This window comes from Macaca thibetana, chromosome 10 (genome assembly GCF_024542745.1).
Source record: "Macaca thibetana thibetana isolate TM-01 chromosome 10, ASM2454274v1, whole genome shotgun sequence".
NCBI classification, from domain to species: Eukaryota; Metazoa; Chordata; class Mammalia; order Primates; family Cercopithecidae; genus Macaca; species Macaca thibetana.
The window spans coordinates 52,046,166-52,061,563 of NC_065587.1; the positions used below are offsets into that span (position 1 = coordinate 52,046,166).

The following is a 15,398-nucleotide window of genomic DNA, read 5'->3' on the forward strand; positions in this document are numbered from 1 at the left end:
CTCTTCTTCCTGGGTCACCAGGTTCCAGACCCTCAAACTTCAAGAGCATTGCTCCTGCCTGGGTCTACAGCTCCATGACCCTTACCCTGGTACAGCAGCACCAGCTCCTTCCTGGACCTCCAGCTCAATGACTCTCAGACTTCAAAGGTAGCACCAGCTCCACCCCCGGCTGCAGCTCCAACACAATCAGATTTGAGCAGTGGCAGCACCAGCTCCTGTCTGGCTCTTCCGCATCATGATCCTTAAGTTAGAACAGCAGCACCATCTTCTCCCTGGGTCTCCAGCTCTACGATCCTCAAACTGGAACAGCAGCACCAGATCCTCTGGGATCTTCAACTCCTTGACCCTAAGGCATCAGTGGCAGCACCGGCTCCTCCCGTGGGCTCCAGCTCCAGGACCCTCAGACCGGAACAAAAACACCAGCTCCTCCCCATGCCCCCAGCTCCTTGACCGTCATAAACCATCCCTTCTCCTGAAATGTAGCAGTCAGGAAAACTGCAGAGGAAGTAAATAAATAAATGTTTTCCTTTCAAATTGATGTTTCTTTTCTGTTCACGCAAGTCAGGAAATTTTCTACTTTCCATCAACCTTGCAGTCTACTTATATTCAGTTGTAAGATGGAAATCCACCCTTTGAAATGACCTTTAAAAACTTAGTTGTTCTTTTTTACTATGATCTTATCTCACAGCTCTAGAAACCATCTTTCACTTTGCCTGTGCAGAAGTCTTATGAACATTCGAACTATGAATTTACTTGGTTGAGATTCCTAAAATACACATTATCCCCAAATGTTCCTGCCCTCCTTAAAATCTTCTAACACGTTCCCCTCACCCAAGAATAAATGCCAGGTCCCATCCATAGCCCACAGTGCCCAGCACGGCCCTGCCCTCTGCCCTGGCCTTATGGTCTCCCCTCTACGGTTTCTTTCCTGCCAGACAGGTCTCTTTCACTTCCTCAAACCACACGGGCTCAGGCCTGACTCTGGCCTTTCCCCCTGCTGTGCCCTCTGCGTAGAGTGCCTTTCCCCGGCTCTCCATCCTCCTCTCAACCCGCTCTGCTCCAGCCTGCTGCTCGCCCCTCAGGTCAATGAACACATGATGTCCTCCCCCCATAGGCCTTTGCACATGCTGTTCTCTCTGCCTGAAACACTTCTCCCCAACCATCTGGGCTCACTTTTCTAACTACCATTCATCCGTGGAGTCTCCACTGAAATTTCACCCCCCGCCTGCCCCCATCACTTGGACTTCACCTTGGTTAGGTTGAAAACCCCCATCTCCTGACTCCAGGAAGCTAGATGTTATCCTGGTACTTGGAAGTTTCCCATAGCAACGTTTTGCACACTCGTAATTTATTCTATTAGGTTGGTGCAGAAGTCATTGCAGTTTTTGCCATTAGTTTTAATGAACTGCGGTGCCGGCTCCTCCCTGCTTTTGATGGCCATTACCTTTAATGGCAAAAACCGGGATTACTGCTGCACCAACCCAATAGAATAATTTATATTTATTCATCCATCATCTGTCTTCCCCTCTAGAAAGTAAGCTCCATGAGAATAGGGATCAAATATACTCTGATCACTCCACCTTCCTAGCACATCGTCAATAATTATTTACCGACCGACTGATAGAGAAATATCTTCATTGTTGCTGGGATGAACCACATAACATGATGCGCCCTTTGAAAGTCAATGTCATGGACACTTAGCATTTGCTTTTCACCCCTGCACCCGTGGCTTGGCGGGGCTTAGGCTGATGTAGTCTGGGCTTGACTCCAGGCTGAGGGTTGGAACTCTGTGTGCTCCACATGCCTCTCATCCTGCAGCCGGAGCCAAAGTTCCCTGGGGCACGCTCATCTCGTGGGAAAAATCAGGAGCATTAGAGGGCAGGCCTGGCAGTGCCGACATATTCTAGGCTTCTGCCTGTGCCGTGTCTATGAAAATCCTCTTGGCATAATAAGCAAGTCACCCAGCCACAAGCAATACATATGGGATGGATAAGCCTATCCACCCTCCCCTGGACCGTGGTAAGGATGTGGATGTGTCAGACTCTTACAGGGGGAGTGAAATATTGAGGCCCAACATTAAATCACCTACAGCAAGACGTATCGGCCTCTGTGTCCCCACGCTGGAATCATGCTTCGCCAGCGGGTTTACCTGAGCTGACTCCCCTTTGCTGTGGTGTCTGCAGGTTTAGGCCAATGCTGTTCCCTGTGGAGGACAGAGAAGCCTCAGTTGGCCTCCGACTGTTGGCAGGAACAAGATATTAGGTTGGTGCAAAACAACCACAAGCTCCAGGTGGCCCGTGCCCAGTGAGACAGGAGAGGGGCAGGAAGAACTGTGGGAGCTCAGGGAGGCTCCCATCCCCAGCCTCTCTAGCTTGCCCCCATCTCTGCTTTCTTGCTTTTCTTTTTCTTTATTTTTCTTGAGACAGTGTCTGACTCTGTCACAGAGGCCGGAGTGCAATGGCGTGATCTTGGCTTACTGCAACCTCCGCATCCCAGGCTCAAGTAATCCTCCCACCTCAGCCTCCCCAGTGGTTGAGACCACAGGGGCATGCGACCACACCCAGCTACATTTTTTGTTTTTGTTTTGTAGAGACAGGGTTTTGCTGTGTTGCCCGGGCTGGTCTCAAACTCCTGGGCTCAAGCTATCTGCCCACCTCGGTCTCCCAAATGCTGAGATTACAGACATGAGTCACTAAGTCCAGCCTGCTTTCTCTTTACAGTACTTGGAACGTTCTAATGTGCTAAGTACACATGTATTTTCTTTCTTTTTTCTCTTGCCTAGAATAGGAGCTTAACGTGGGCAGGTATTTTTGTTTATCTCATTTATCACCCTATCCCCAGTGGCTGGAACAGTGTCTGGCACATGAATGGTGTTTTCTAAATAAATAAATATATATATATATATATATTTTTTTTTTTTTTTTTTTGAGACGGAGTCTTGCTCTGCTGCCCAGGCTGGAGTGCAGTGGCCAGATCTCAGCTCACTGCAAGCTCCGCCTCCCGGGTTCACGCCATTCTCCTGCCTCAGCCTCCGGAGTAGCTGGGACTACAGGCGCCCGCCCCGCGCCCGGCTAGTTTTTTGTATTTTTTAGTACAGACGGGGGTTTCACCGTGTTAGCCAGGATGGTCTCGATCTCCTGACCTCGTGATCCGCCCATCTCGGCCTCCCAAAGTGCTGGGATTACAGGCTTGAGCCACCGCGCCCGGCCCTAAATAAATATTTTTAACAAATAAATGAAATATCCTACAAGAGAAAGCTAGTATTTGGAACTCACCCATCAACAGAACCAACAACCCGAAGACCTTTAGCCTGTCCCTACCTCTGAATGCACCCAGCCCCAGTAGATTAAAAACAGGAACAAAGCTGGGGCAGGGAGCAGGTGGTGCCACCCCCAACTAAGGACCCCGGAGGCTTTGGCTGAACTTGAGCTGGAAAAGGGACTAATCTAGGAACTGGGTGTGAGGTTAAAGTTTAGACTTGTCTGGCCTGACAAGTCTAACACCGAACATGAGCTATTTTGTAACACCGAAACATGAGTTTGTTTTTGTTTTTTTTGAGACAGAGTCTTGCTCTGTCTCCCAGGCTGGAGTGCAGTGGCATGATCTCAGCTCACTGCAACCTCCGCCTCCCAGGTTCAAGCAATTCTCCTGCCTCAGTCTCCTCAATAGGTGGGATTATGGGCGCCCATCACCAGGCCCAGCTAATCTTTGTATTTTCAGTAGAGACAGGGTTTCACCACGTTGACCAGGCTGGTCTTTAACTCCTGACCTCAAGTGATCTGCCTCAGTTATAGGAACTCAGGCCTCCCCACAGACACAATCAAAGAGCTTAGTTATTTAAAACGCAGCCACGTGTGGGGGTAGGATGGGGAATGATACTTATTTTTGACTTTATTCTCTTTCTCTGTTGCTTGGCGTCTCTGGCCATGAGCCCGTCATTTCTGTAATCAGAGCACAGAATGTGGAGAGGGGAAAGACAGGCTGCCTGACAATGTGGTCCTGTTTTTCCTGGACCAGCCTTTGTGTGAGGACCTGTGCCCAGTGGGCAGATTCAGGCCCCTGAGGAAAGAGGAGGAGCCAGGTAGTGGAACATTGGAGGTGATGGCCCTTCCCCAGCTGCCCAGGGCCCGCTTGGCACCGATGGTCATTCCCAGCATGTTGGGTTGGCCCTCGGGGATCTGGTCAGGACTCTCGGGGCCACAGGGTCTGGCAGACCCAGGTCTGGGTGTGAAGACACCTGGGGCATCTCAGACGCCCTCTCTGGCCACTCACACACCCAGCACTGAGAGGCCACAGCACGTCTGCCCACGCCTCTGTCCTTGTTCACTTGGTGGCTAACCAGTCATCTTGGACACTGACCGTTGCTCGAGGGTAGGGTCCCCAAGTTCCTGCTGGGCCAGCATGAAAAGACTAAGGTTCCAAGATTCCCATCTTCTGGCCAGGAACCACTCTCGTCTCCTAGAGGCCTCCTGAGTCTTTGGCGTTCAGGCCCCTTCATTTTTAAGCCAATGGCATTTTGAATCACTCTTGTGATTTGAATTCCTAACTTCTGTCTCTGATCTCTAGGCCCAGATTCAAACAGCTAGTGCGATTAGGTCAGGTCCACCTGCTAATCTGCCTTCTGATTAGCTCAAAGTCAATTGACTAATAACCTTAATTAGATCTGCACAATCCCCGTTGTCATATGATGTCACAGGAGTAGGAGCCTATTCACAAGCTCCACCCACACTTAAGGGGAAGAGGCTTTACCAGGACGAGGGTCATTGGGAATCATTTTGGAATCTGCCCACCACACCTCTGAACTCTTCAGTGATGTGAGGCCTAACATTCTTTTGTTTGTTTGTTTAAGGTAATTTGAATTGTTCCTCACTTCAAACCAAAAGAGTAGGCTGGGTGTGGTGGTCCACGCCTGTAATCCCAGCACTTTGGGAGGCCAAGGTAGGCAGATCACTTGATGCCAGGAGTTTGAGACCAACCTGGGCAACATGGTGAAAACCCGTCTCTACTAAAAGTGCAAAAATTAGCAGGGTGTAGTGGCATATGCCTGTGATTCCAGCTACTCAGGAGGCTGAGGCGTGAGAATCGCTTGAACCCAGGAGGTGGAGGTTGCAACAAGCTGAGATTATGCCACTGTACTCCAGCCTGGGTGACAGAGCAAGACTCTGTCTCAAAAACACATAATAAAACAAAACAAAACAAAACAAAAGAGTTATTCATGCAATGGAATATTATTCAGCCATAAAAAGGAATGAAATGCTGATTCATGCTACAATGTGAATGAACCTTGAGAACATTATAACAAGTGAAAAAAGCCAGACACAAAAGATCACATCATATATGGTCCCATTTATGAAATGTCCAGAACAGCCAAGTCCATAGAGACAGAAAATAAATTAGTAATTCCCTAGGACGGTTGGGGAATAACTGCTAATAGGTACAAGGTTTCTTTTTGGCAATGACAATGTTCTGGGATTGGATATTGGTGAGGGTTGCACAACCTTGCAAATACTAAAAAACACTGAATTGTATACTGTTAAAGTGTGAATTGTGTGTGGATTTTGATTTATATCTCAAAAATCAAAATGAAATGAAGAAACAAAGTGTCTCAGTGTAAAAGGAGAGCAAAAAAATCACAGCTGTGGTCTGACTGGGAGAAGCCAGGCTGCATGGCCTCTCTCTCTGTGAAGACAGAGCCCTGCCTCTGAAGTCATCTCCATCACACTTGTCACAGCCATCCCATTCGCTGGGGAGGCAGAGGTAAGGAAGATAATCAAATTATTTTTTAAATTTCTCACATTATTGCGGCTTAGGCTGACACACTGCTTCTGACAGCTCTTGCTCAAAATCACCTAATATTTGATGGGCTTGTAAAAGAGAAATTCTTCTGGAATTCATTCCACAAAAGTAAAATGAATGGCTATGATGAATATTACAAATCCATCTTAGTGCAAAGGGAAACAGACTTTGGCTGCAAGAACCAAAGTCATCTTTCCCCCTAGAGCAGTTTCCGAAGAGGCCATTCATTAAAAAGTAGTTTGGGCCGGGCGCGGTGGCTCACGCCTGTAATCCCAGCACTTTGGGAGGCTGAGGCAGGCGGACCACGAGGTCAGGAGATTGAGACCATCCTGGCTAACATGGTGAAACCCCGTCTCTACTAAAAATATAAAAAATTAGCCAGGCACGGTGGCAGGCACCTGTAGTCCCAGTTAATTGGGAGGCTGAGGCAGGAGAATGGCATGAACCCAGGAGGCAGAGCTTGCAGTGAGCAGAGATCGTGCCACTGCACTCCAACCTGGGCAAAAGAGCGAGACTCCGTTTCAAAAAAGAAAAAAAAAGAGTAGTTTGTAGATTTCCCCCATATGGGGCAGAGTTAATCCGTTCAGCCATTCGGTGGGGAAGGTCCGAATGTTGCTGGCCACCATCCTCCCCAGCAAGGGGCACAATCTCCAGGGCTCTTGAAGGACGGCCTTGGGAACACATGCCCAGCCCTGACATCCTTCTCAAACAGCAGCCTCCTCACCCTCCCAGGCGTGGCCTGCCACTGCCCTCTCTGACCTGACTCCTGTCCATAACAGACTAAAGCGGGCAGAGCCCCCTGACCCGGGGGTCAATCAGAATCTTTTTAAGGCACTAAACTAAGGAAATGCACATTTGGGGACCATGGGGGCTGCCATTTTCAGCCATGTCATCAGGGAGACAGAAAGAAGAAAAGAATGAAGTAATGGGCCGGAGAGCACGTGAGGCTCCGGGGAGAGGGGCAGAGTGACCGCCACGTATCCTGATGGCTTCCCAGGTCTGGTCCTGCCCTTCTAAGCCTGGACCCACCTCCCACCACTGACTTCCTCTAGATGGCCCGTGTCCTGGTCCCAGGTTCCCGTCCTCCCCTGCAGCTACGCTGAGTGGGTGCTTCCATGCACGACCCGAGGTCACCTCACTGAGACCCCTTGATTTCTCCCAGAGAGAAGATTCCAGAGATTCAGAAGAGGGCTCCTCTAAGAGTTGGCAGGGGAGGGGTCTCGCGTCTTCTGGCAGCAGGAGTGTGGGGAATCCAGGGATGTCCTCACCTGGAGGGCCCGACGGACTGCGGTGCAGTCGAGGGTCTCGCCCATGAGCAACAAGATGCACCTGAAAGGCATGAGCAGAAAAACCTCATCAGCAGGGGAAAATGTGCATCTTAGAATCAATGAAACTCAGTGTTCTCTCCATTTTATAGACCAGAAACAGATTGCAAAGCGTTCTGATGTGTTCGCACACAGGTGGTTGGCAGTCAAGCCTCTGTGTGTCCTCAGCTCCCTGGGGACCCTCCAGTCCATGGTGGACATGGAGATGTGCTGCACTGATCCCCCTTCAAAGAAGGATTTGCTGCCCAGCGTGGGAAGTGTGCTCGGCAGAGAGGCTCCCTGTTGTTTAAGGCTACCCCAAAGCTCCCAGAAGAGCAACCAGGTGCACCGCATACTCGTTCCTACCCTAAAACATTGACCTTAAGTGGTGGAAGAAATGGAATGGGCTAAAATGTTTGACCCAAGGCTGCAGCCATGAAAGTCTGTTCCCAAGACAGAGGGAGGAGGCTGGGGTTAGTGCAGAGACAGGGAAAGGAGGAAGGAGAAAGATTTTCACCATCCACCTGTCCACTTTGGGGAGAAACAGAGAAGGGGGAGAAGCTGCAGTTCAATGAAGACTGAAGGTTCTGCCTCCACATTGCCTTCTTCAAGATCACAAAAAAGAAATGAATATTGACAACTTATCCTGCAAAACCTAGTGTAATGGTTAATTTTATAGGTCAACATGAAGAGACTACAGGATGCCCAGATAGCTGGTAAAACATTATGCTAGGTGTTTTTGGAAGAGATGAGCACTTGAATCAGTAGACTGAGTAGGAAAGATCCACCCTCATTAATGTGGGTGGACATCCTGCCATTCATTGAGGACCTGGATAAAATAACAGAACAAAATGATAGAGGAAAGGCCAATTTGCACTGTCTGTTTGAGCTGGGACATGCGTCTCCTCCTGACCGCAGACATAACTGCTTCTTGTTCTCCTGGTTCTCAGACCCTGGGACTTGGACCAAATTCTACCACCAGCCTTCCTGGTTCTCCATCTTGCAGATAGGAAATCACAAGACTTCTCAGCCTCCATAATCATGCAGGCTCATTCCCATAATATATATATTCTACCTGTTCTGTTGTTGTTTTTTTTTTTTTTTTGAAACGGAGTCTCGCTCTGTCGCCAGGCTGGAGTACAGTGGCACGATCTCGGCTTACTGCAACCTCCACCTCCCAGGTTTAAGCAATTCTCCTGCCTCAGCCTCCCGAGTAGCTGGGACTACAGGCATGCGCCACCATGCCCAGCTAATTTTTGTATTTTTAGTAGAGACAGGGTTTCACCATGTTAGCCAGGCTGGTCTCAAACTCCTGACCTCAAGTGATCCACCCACCTTGTCCTCCCTAAGTGCTGGGATTGCAGGCGTGAGCCACCACATCCAGCGTATCTGTTCTGTTTCTCCAGAGATCCCTGAATAATACACCTAGCCTCAATAATCACATCTTCATTTTCCCAGCAAGGGTTGTTCAGTGAATGCATTGGTTCATTTATTTATTCATTCCATAGATATTTACTGAAGGCCTACTATGTGCCAGAAATCTTACAAATGCTTGAGATGTGGCAGTAGAAAATGCAGCCTCAAATTTCTGCCCTTAAGAAGTATACTTTTAGCTGGGCGCAGTGGCTCACGCCTATAATCCCAGCACTTTGGGAGGCTGAGGCGAGTGGATCACAAGGTCAAGAGATTGAAACCATCCTGGCCAACATGATAAAACCCTGTCTCTACTAAAAATACAAAAAATTAGCCAGGCGTGGTCATGGGTGCCTACAGGCCCAGTTACCCAGGAGGCTGAGACAGGAGAATCGCTTGAACCCGGGAGGTGGAGGTTGCAGTGAGCTGAGATTATGCCACTGCACTCCAGCCTGGGCAACAGAGCAAGATTCCATCTCAAAAAAAACACAAAAACTAAGTATATTTTCCACTAGAGAAAAACTGGCAAGCAAATGAGATGCAAACCACCCCGCTGTGTATCAGACCCATGCAGCATGTCACCTCAGGTTTCCCCACCTTCCGCTGCAGGAACTGACTCAGCACAGGTCCACAGGACGCCACTGTGTTCCGACTACCTCCTGCTCACCTACTGCTCACCCCATCGGTGAGGGAGGCATCCTCGCCCTAAGTAGTATGAGATGGTCGAGCACAAAACACCCAGCACTGGACAGATGAGATGGGCAGCAGGTCAGTCACAAATACAGCCTGCAGGGGAGGACAACACGCGCCCTGCAGAGCCACAGGGGGTGCACCTGGGAACAGAGAGAACAGGAAGGGCTATGGGAGGCAGACCTTGAAGTAACGAGGGGGTGAGGTGCCTCTGGTTCCTGTGGGCAGAGAGGTGAAGCCAGTTAAGCTGAGGACCAGGTGGAGCGTGGCTGCTCCAGTTAACAGGAAATCTGCCAGGAGGGAGCCTTTCCCTCTGAGCTGGGGGCATATCCGTGAGGGAAGGGAACTAGTAGTCCGGCCTCTGCAGCCCTGTGAAGCTCAAAGACGTCAAGGCCATACTTAATATTGCACCTCAGTTTCAGGCCTTACACCACACATGGCCTGAGACCAACGCCCCAAGATTCTGGATCCTCCACCAATTCTGGATTCAGCTAAGGTGCCACAAAAATGAGCGCAGGATCTGGCTTCCCCAGCAGCCGCCAAGGGACTGGGTGATGCACCCTGGTGTTAAGAAAGAGATGACGCAGCCAGGTGTGGTGGCTCACACCTGTAATCCCAGCACTTTGGGAGGCCGAGGCAAGCGGATCACTTGAGGTCAGGAGTTCAAGACCAGCCTGGCCCAACATGGTGAAACCCCATCGCTACTAAAAATACAAAAATTAGTCAGGCATGGTGGTGGGTGCCTGTAATCCCAGCTACTCAGGAGGCTGAGGCAGGAGAATCATTTGAACCCGGGAGGCAGAGGTTACAGTGGGCCGAGATCATGCCATTGCACTCCAGCCTGGATGACAGAGCAAGACTCAGTCTCAACAAAAAAAAAAAAAAAAAAAAAAAAAAAAAGAAAGAAAGAAAAAAAGAAGAAAAGAAAGAAAAGAAAGGAAAAGAAGATGACTCCCTGAAGAGCAAACCTGGACCCTCGAGGGAGAGAAAAAAAGACAGATTAGCTATAAACGGCCCCTCCCAACCATCCTCATATGGGCCATCCTGTGGGGAGCATTTCTGCACAGCTTGTCTGGAAATGGTCCACGTGACCTGGTGACCAGCTGGGTCTTTGGGAGGCTGTCACCAGCTCAGTCATCACTTCCCAACCTCCCCACCTCGCTTCCCATTTCCCCACCCTGGACCCCTGGGGCTGCATCTCCCCCAACGACATGGTGCCACGAAGGCACTGACTCTTTCTGTTGGCCTTGGCTCTGGGTGAGGAGACCTGGGCTAAGATGATCTTCTCCGGGATCCCCGGGAAAGACTGAGTCAGACAGTGACAATGCTACAAAGGAAACTGACACAGAAACAGGGCAGGAAGGGCCAGAGAAAGAGGGCTCAGGCCTCATTTCCCACTGGGTCATGTAGGGCTGAGAGTCCAGGGGATAAAGGATGACCCAGGAGCCCCAGGCTCCACGAGGAGATGAACTTCAGCAGGGATAGAAGGCATCCCGAGATTAATTCCATGCTCTCAGGGTGGAATGTGCTGGGGAAGGTGTGTCTTTAGGAGCGGGAAGGTGGGGATCTTTCCAGGCTCACGCGGCATTGTGGAGCTTCCCATCAGCGCCTGTCAACTGAGGTGTGGGCCAGGGAAGGGGTGGCTTCATATGGAGGCCGAGGGACTCCCAGGCACCTCTGGACTCGCAGATGGAGTAGTGGAGTGTGGGTAGAGCTGGTTCTTATCAGAGGCAAATGCTTGCAGCAATAAGGAAAGGTCTGAGAGCCACACGTAGGCACGTCCCCTGCTGCTCACCTCGGCGACTTACTGCTGATGCCCCCTGGCTCCGCTCTCCCTTCCTCTGTGCGCCAGCCTTCTCCTCTGCCTTGTGCCCTCATAGAGACAAGACGGCTGCCATCTCACCTGCCATGACATCCACTCAGAGCCACGACCAGAATAAAGAAGAGAGAAAAGAGTTGCTCCTCACAGATCCCCTTAAATTAGAGACTCCAGAAGCCCCCACCAATAGATTCCCAAATTACATCTCATTGACTAGCCTTGACTCACATGTCCCCTCCAAGCCAATTACTAAAAGTAAGTGAGACTCCCATGATGGACTCAGACCAATGGTAATCCATTCCCCGGTGCCAGACAGCACATTGCGTCCCAACATCTGAGGAAAATCAGGGCTCTGCTTGCAAGGAAGTAGGATATCTGAATGTTGGGGTCTACACAAGCAATTAACCAGCTAACTGTAAATTACAGTGGAACAGCCCAATGCCTTGGGAATGAATGAGTAATGTGCTTGCAAAAAGACACATGAAGATTCCACATGCACTTCAGAGTCCTCTTTTTGGATTTTTGGCGAGGATGAAAGTTCAACTTTCCATTAGAGGCTGTGATTCCTACGCAATTCATTTGTAACATCAAGGATCCATTCTCCCAAGGACACACCTCAGGATGCCCTGAGATGAAGATTTTTCTTCTGGGAACATCAGCAGAAACAAGTTCAACTTTTCTGCTACCTCTCCTTTATCTTGCATTGGGCAGAAACAAGGAATGTCCAGAGGAATGTGTAGTTTTAAATAAGGAAACTGAAGCCCAGTGAGGGAAGGTGGTCTGCCCAGCTTTCAGAAAAGGTCTTCAGACTTGAACAGGTGCAACTTGGCTCGAGGAATTTCAGTGATGCTTCAACATTTCCACTGAATGTCACAGGGACACTTAGCGTGTCCTTGTATTGCTAAGAAACTTGAGGCTCATTCACAAGAAGACATGATGGATGGACTATGACTGCATCTTCAAGCTGTGCCTGGATGTCTTTGATTTTCTGATAGAAGTCTTTTTCACCCAAATTATCTGGGGCACCACCCAGCTTTCCCTTTCTTGGTGTATATTGGTTCTCATGAACACTTGGGCATGAAGTCACATTTGCATCTAAGCTTTCTGTTTGTTTTCTTCTACCTGTTTGAATGAGGAGGAACCAGGGACATTTGATAACTTGTTTCCACTCACTGGTTTCATGATAGTAATTTGACTACACAGGTTCTTTAACACTTCACCACGGCAAAGACTCAATTTCATACGTGAATGAGTCAATGTCAAATGGTAGGAGGAGGAGGTGGGGGGCCTGACATGTTTTCCTGATTCCTCTTAAATGGTTTCTCATTTCATATTGATACAGATCAGGGACCATAGATCATGCTGACAAGCTCATCAATTACCTGCTACTCACCAACAATACCAAGGTCTTGCTTTCTTGGTGGGGTAGTTGATGTTGATTGCTGAGAATGTCCGTGAACTTAAAATTGTGTTTATCTCCCTGAGACCTTGAACTTGAGAACTTCCTTCCCCACACAGTGGTACAGATGGTGTGCTTGGTGTGAGTATTGTCGAGGGACGTAAATTAGAGCAATTGGAGTTGGGAGAGAGGGAAGGATGCTTCGCTAATTGTAGCATCATTACAGGGCTTCCTAGAAGCTAAAAGAGACGCAGTGTCAACAGTGAAACCCCGGAAGTGACAGACAGTGTCTAACTGTGCAGAGACCAGTGACTGCATTTGGAGCCAGAGGTCATTACCACGGGCAATTTACAGGCTCTATGACTCTGCAGGGGAGAGAAACTCACTCTGACATGCAACAATATGTTAAAGTGGGCATTTTATTATTTTTCAGGAGCCATAATTTTCAAGTGACGACTTCGGGGATCCTTTAAGGAGGATAATTGATTACCTGACAAAGAACTTGTAGCATTTCCTCCTCACAATGGAAGAGAGAAAAACAGCAACAGTCAGTTCTTTTGAGCAGAAAAGGAGCGTTTTTCAGAGAAAACATTGCAAAGTTTGTAACAACGGGAGCCCGAGGAAACACAAATACATCTTGCCTTCTTGACAAATAAGATTTAATTAAGACAACCTTCCTGCTGGAAAATCCGGTCTTGCCTGTGCCGTGCAGGGAAAAGCGACAGGCTTAGGAGTGAGAATCTCCTTGAAATGCGGTCCTGTGTCAGCCTCTTAATTATTCATGAGCATCCTTGCCACTGAATTTCATTGTTTCACCTATTTTTAGTTAATTTTTTTACTCCAAATGCTACTTGTGTTACTTCATGAAATAGTTAATGCGTCCACGGTAGGCACAGATGAAAGGGAGAGGCTCATGCTCACCCCTGAGGAATTCCAACAGTCTGGTTAGCACTTTGCAGGCAGGCCAGGAACTCTGCCGTGGGAAGCGGGGGTCTGAGAGCAAGGTCAGTGACACCATCTTGTTCTTGGGACTGAACCGGAGGCAGGGCAGCCAGGAGAAGCCCCGGGACCTGGTCCCTAGATGTTCACCATGGGCAGGCAGCTGTTTGCAGGGAGATGCCTGAGTGACCCCCCAAGTTCCTCATGAAAACCTACAGCTCCAGTAAAATCTGCACTTCCCAGCGTGGGCTGCTTCCCACTGGATGCTCCAAAAGAAAGAAAGAAAGAAAGAAAGAAAGAAAGAAAGAAAGAAAGAGAGAAAGAAAGAAAGGAAAAAAGCTTAACTAGAGCTTTATCAAAAAATATGAAATTAAATTGGTGAAAATAAGTTTTTCTCTCCTATTCAACAATATTTAGGTTATAGTGGCAAATGTGCCCTAATTCTTGTTTTGTTTCATTTTGAGACAGTCTCACTCTGTCGCCAGGCTGGGATGCAGTGGTGGGATCTTGGCTCACTGCAATATCCACCTCCTGGGTTCAAGTGATTCTTCTGCCTCAGTCTCCCAAGTAGCTGGGACTACAGGCACACGCCACCACGCCCAGCTAATTTTTGTATTTTCAGTAGAGATGGGGTTTCACTACATTGCCCAGGATGGTCTCCATCTCTTGACCTCATGTTCCTCCCACCTTGGCCTCCCAAAGTGCTGAGATTACAGGCCTGAGCCACTGTGCCCAGCCTGTGCCCTAATTCTTAATCAAAGAATGAATCAAGTTCTCATTTTTCCACATAATTCTTCTGATACAATTGTAGCCACAGTCAACCTCTTCCCCCCCCACCCAATTTGAGTTTTGCAGCCTGATCAAAGGAGTCATTTTCAGAAACCGTTACGGGCTCCAGAGCCTCCACAGGGTCGTCTCTTCCTCCTGACATGGTCTCCATTCCCTGTGGGAGATCCTGCTTCATCCTCATCCCTGCTGGTTCCACTTCTTCAGTGTTCATTGGTCTACATCTGCCAGGTCCTCACTGCTGGACTTTGTGGGTGATTCAAGGAATGCTGCCCATCGCACGGGGGGATATACAGGCTCACCCACAGCCCCGTGGTGCACCCACCCCACATCCACTGTGAGACCCCCAGTAGGCACCAGACAGTCCCTCACACCCAGTGGAGTGCAGGCAGCCGGCTCTGAGAGCCAACTGTGAAATGTTCAGGAGCTTTGCTAATGGGTGGTTACATCTTTGGCAGCTTGAAATCAGCCATGGTGGGAATATTTACACCAGGGAAACTGGGAATTGCTACAAATCAGGGTTGTTGGGCGCTTTTTTCTCAGAAGAGCTTTTTACACTTTTTATAACCAGCACCCACTGCAGTCACACCCACCCATGGCCCTCACTTTGAGAGGAGGCACTTGTTATCAAATTTATGAAATTTGGGGCACCCTAACCAGGGGCTCCAATATCCAGGCCCCAGCTGCCTCCTCTTCACCTGCTTCCCTACAAGTGGACCCTGAATCCCAAAGCCCCTATGCTGACACCACTCCTGCTCCTCAGCACCGTCCCAGGCGGTCTCCCATCCAAGTACCAGCCAGGCCTGACCCTGGTTAACTTCTGAGCGGGAAGCCAACAGCACCGTCCCCTACAGTGCCCCTGCCTGAGTCCTAAGACACGCATTCAATGGGTCCACAGATGTTTACTGAACGCTCACTGTCACTGTGTCCAAGGACTGTCCTAAGAACTGGAGCAATTTTCTTGGGAGTAGTTGGTCACCAAGTAGTTCAGGGATCTCAGACATGTGAGAATGCACATTCTGGCTGAATGCCCTCATCAGAGAGGAGAGAAGTGCAACACTTGGCAATAAAATAGGCCTCTCCTTTGCCATCCAGGCACACACAAAGAAGAAACAGTGAACAGTCAATACTTCACTGGGATTCAGGCAACACATCCCACCCATGTGGTATCCTCACTGTGACACAGGAACAGGGTCAGTACTTCACCCCGATTCAAGCAACACATCCCACCCATGTGGTATCCTCACTGTGA

The 15,398-nt window shown here is 49.2% G+C and overlaps 1 long non-coding RNA gene across 2 annotated transcripts in view; it reads right to left on the reverse strand.

Annotated features, from left to right (window-relative positions):
- LOC126964403 (uncharacterized) overlaps positions 1–15,398 on the reverse strand; it is a 298,069-nt gene that overhangs the window by 236,810 nt on the left and 45,861 nt on the right. The window lies entirely within an intron of this gene.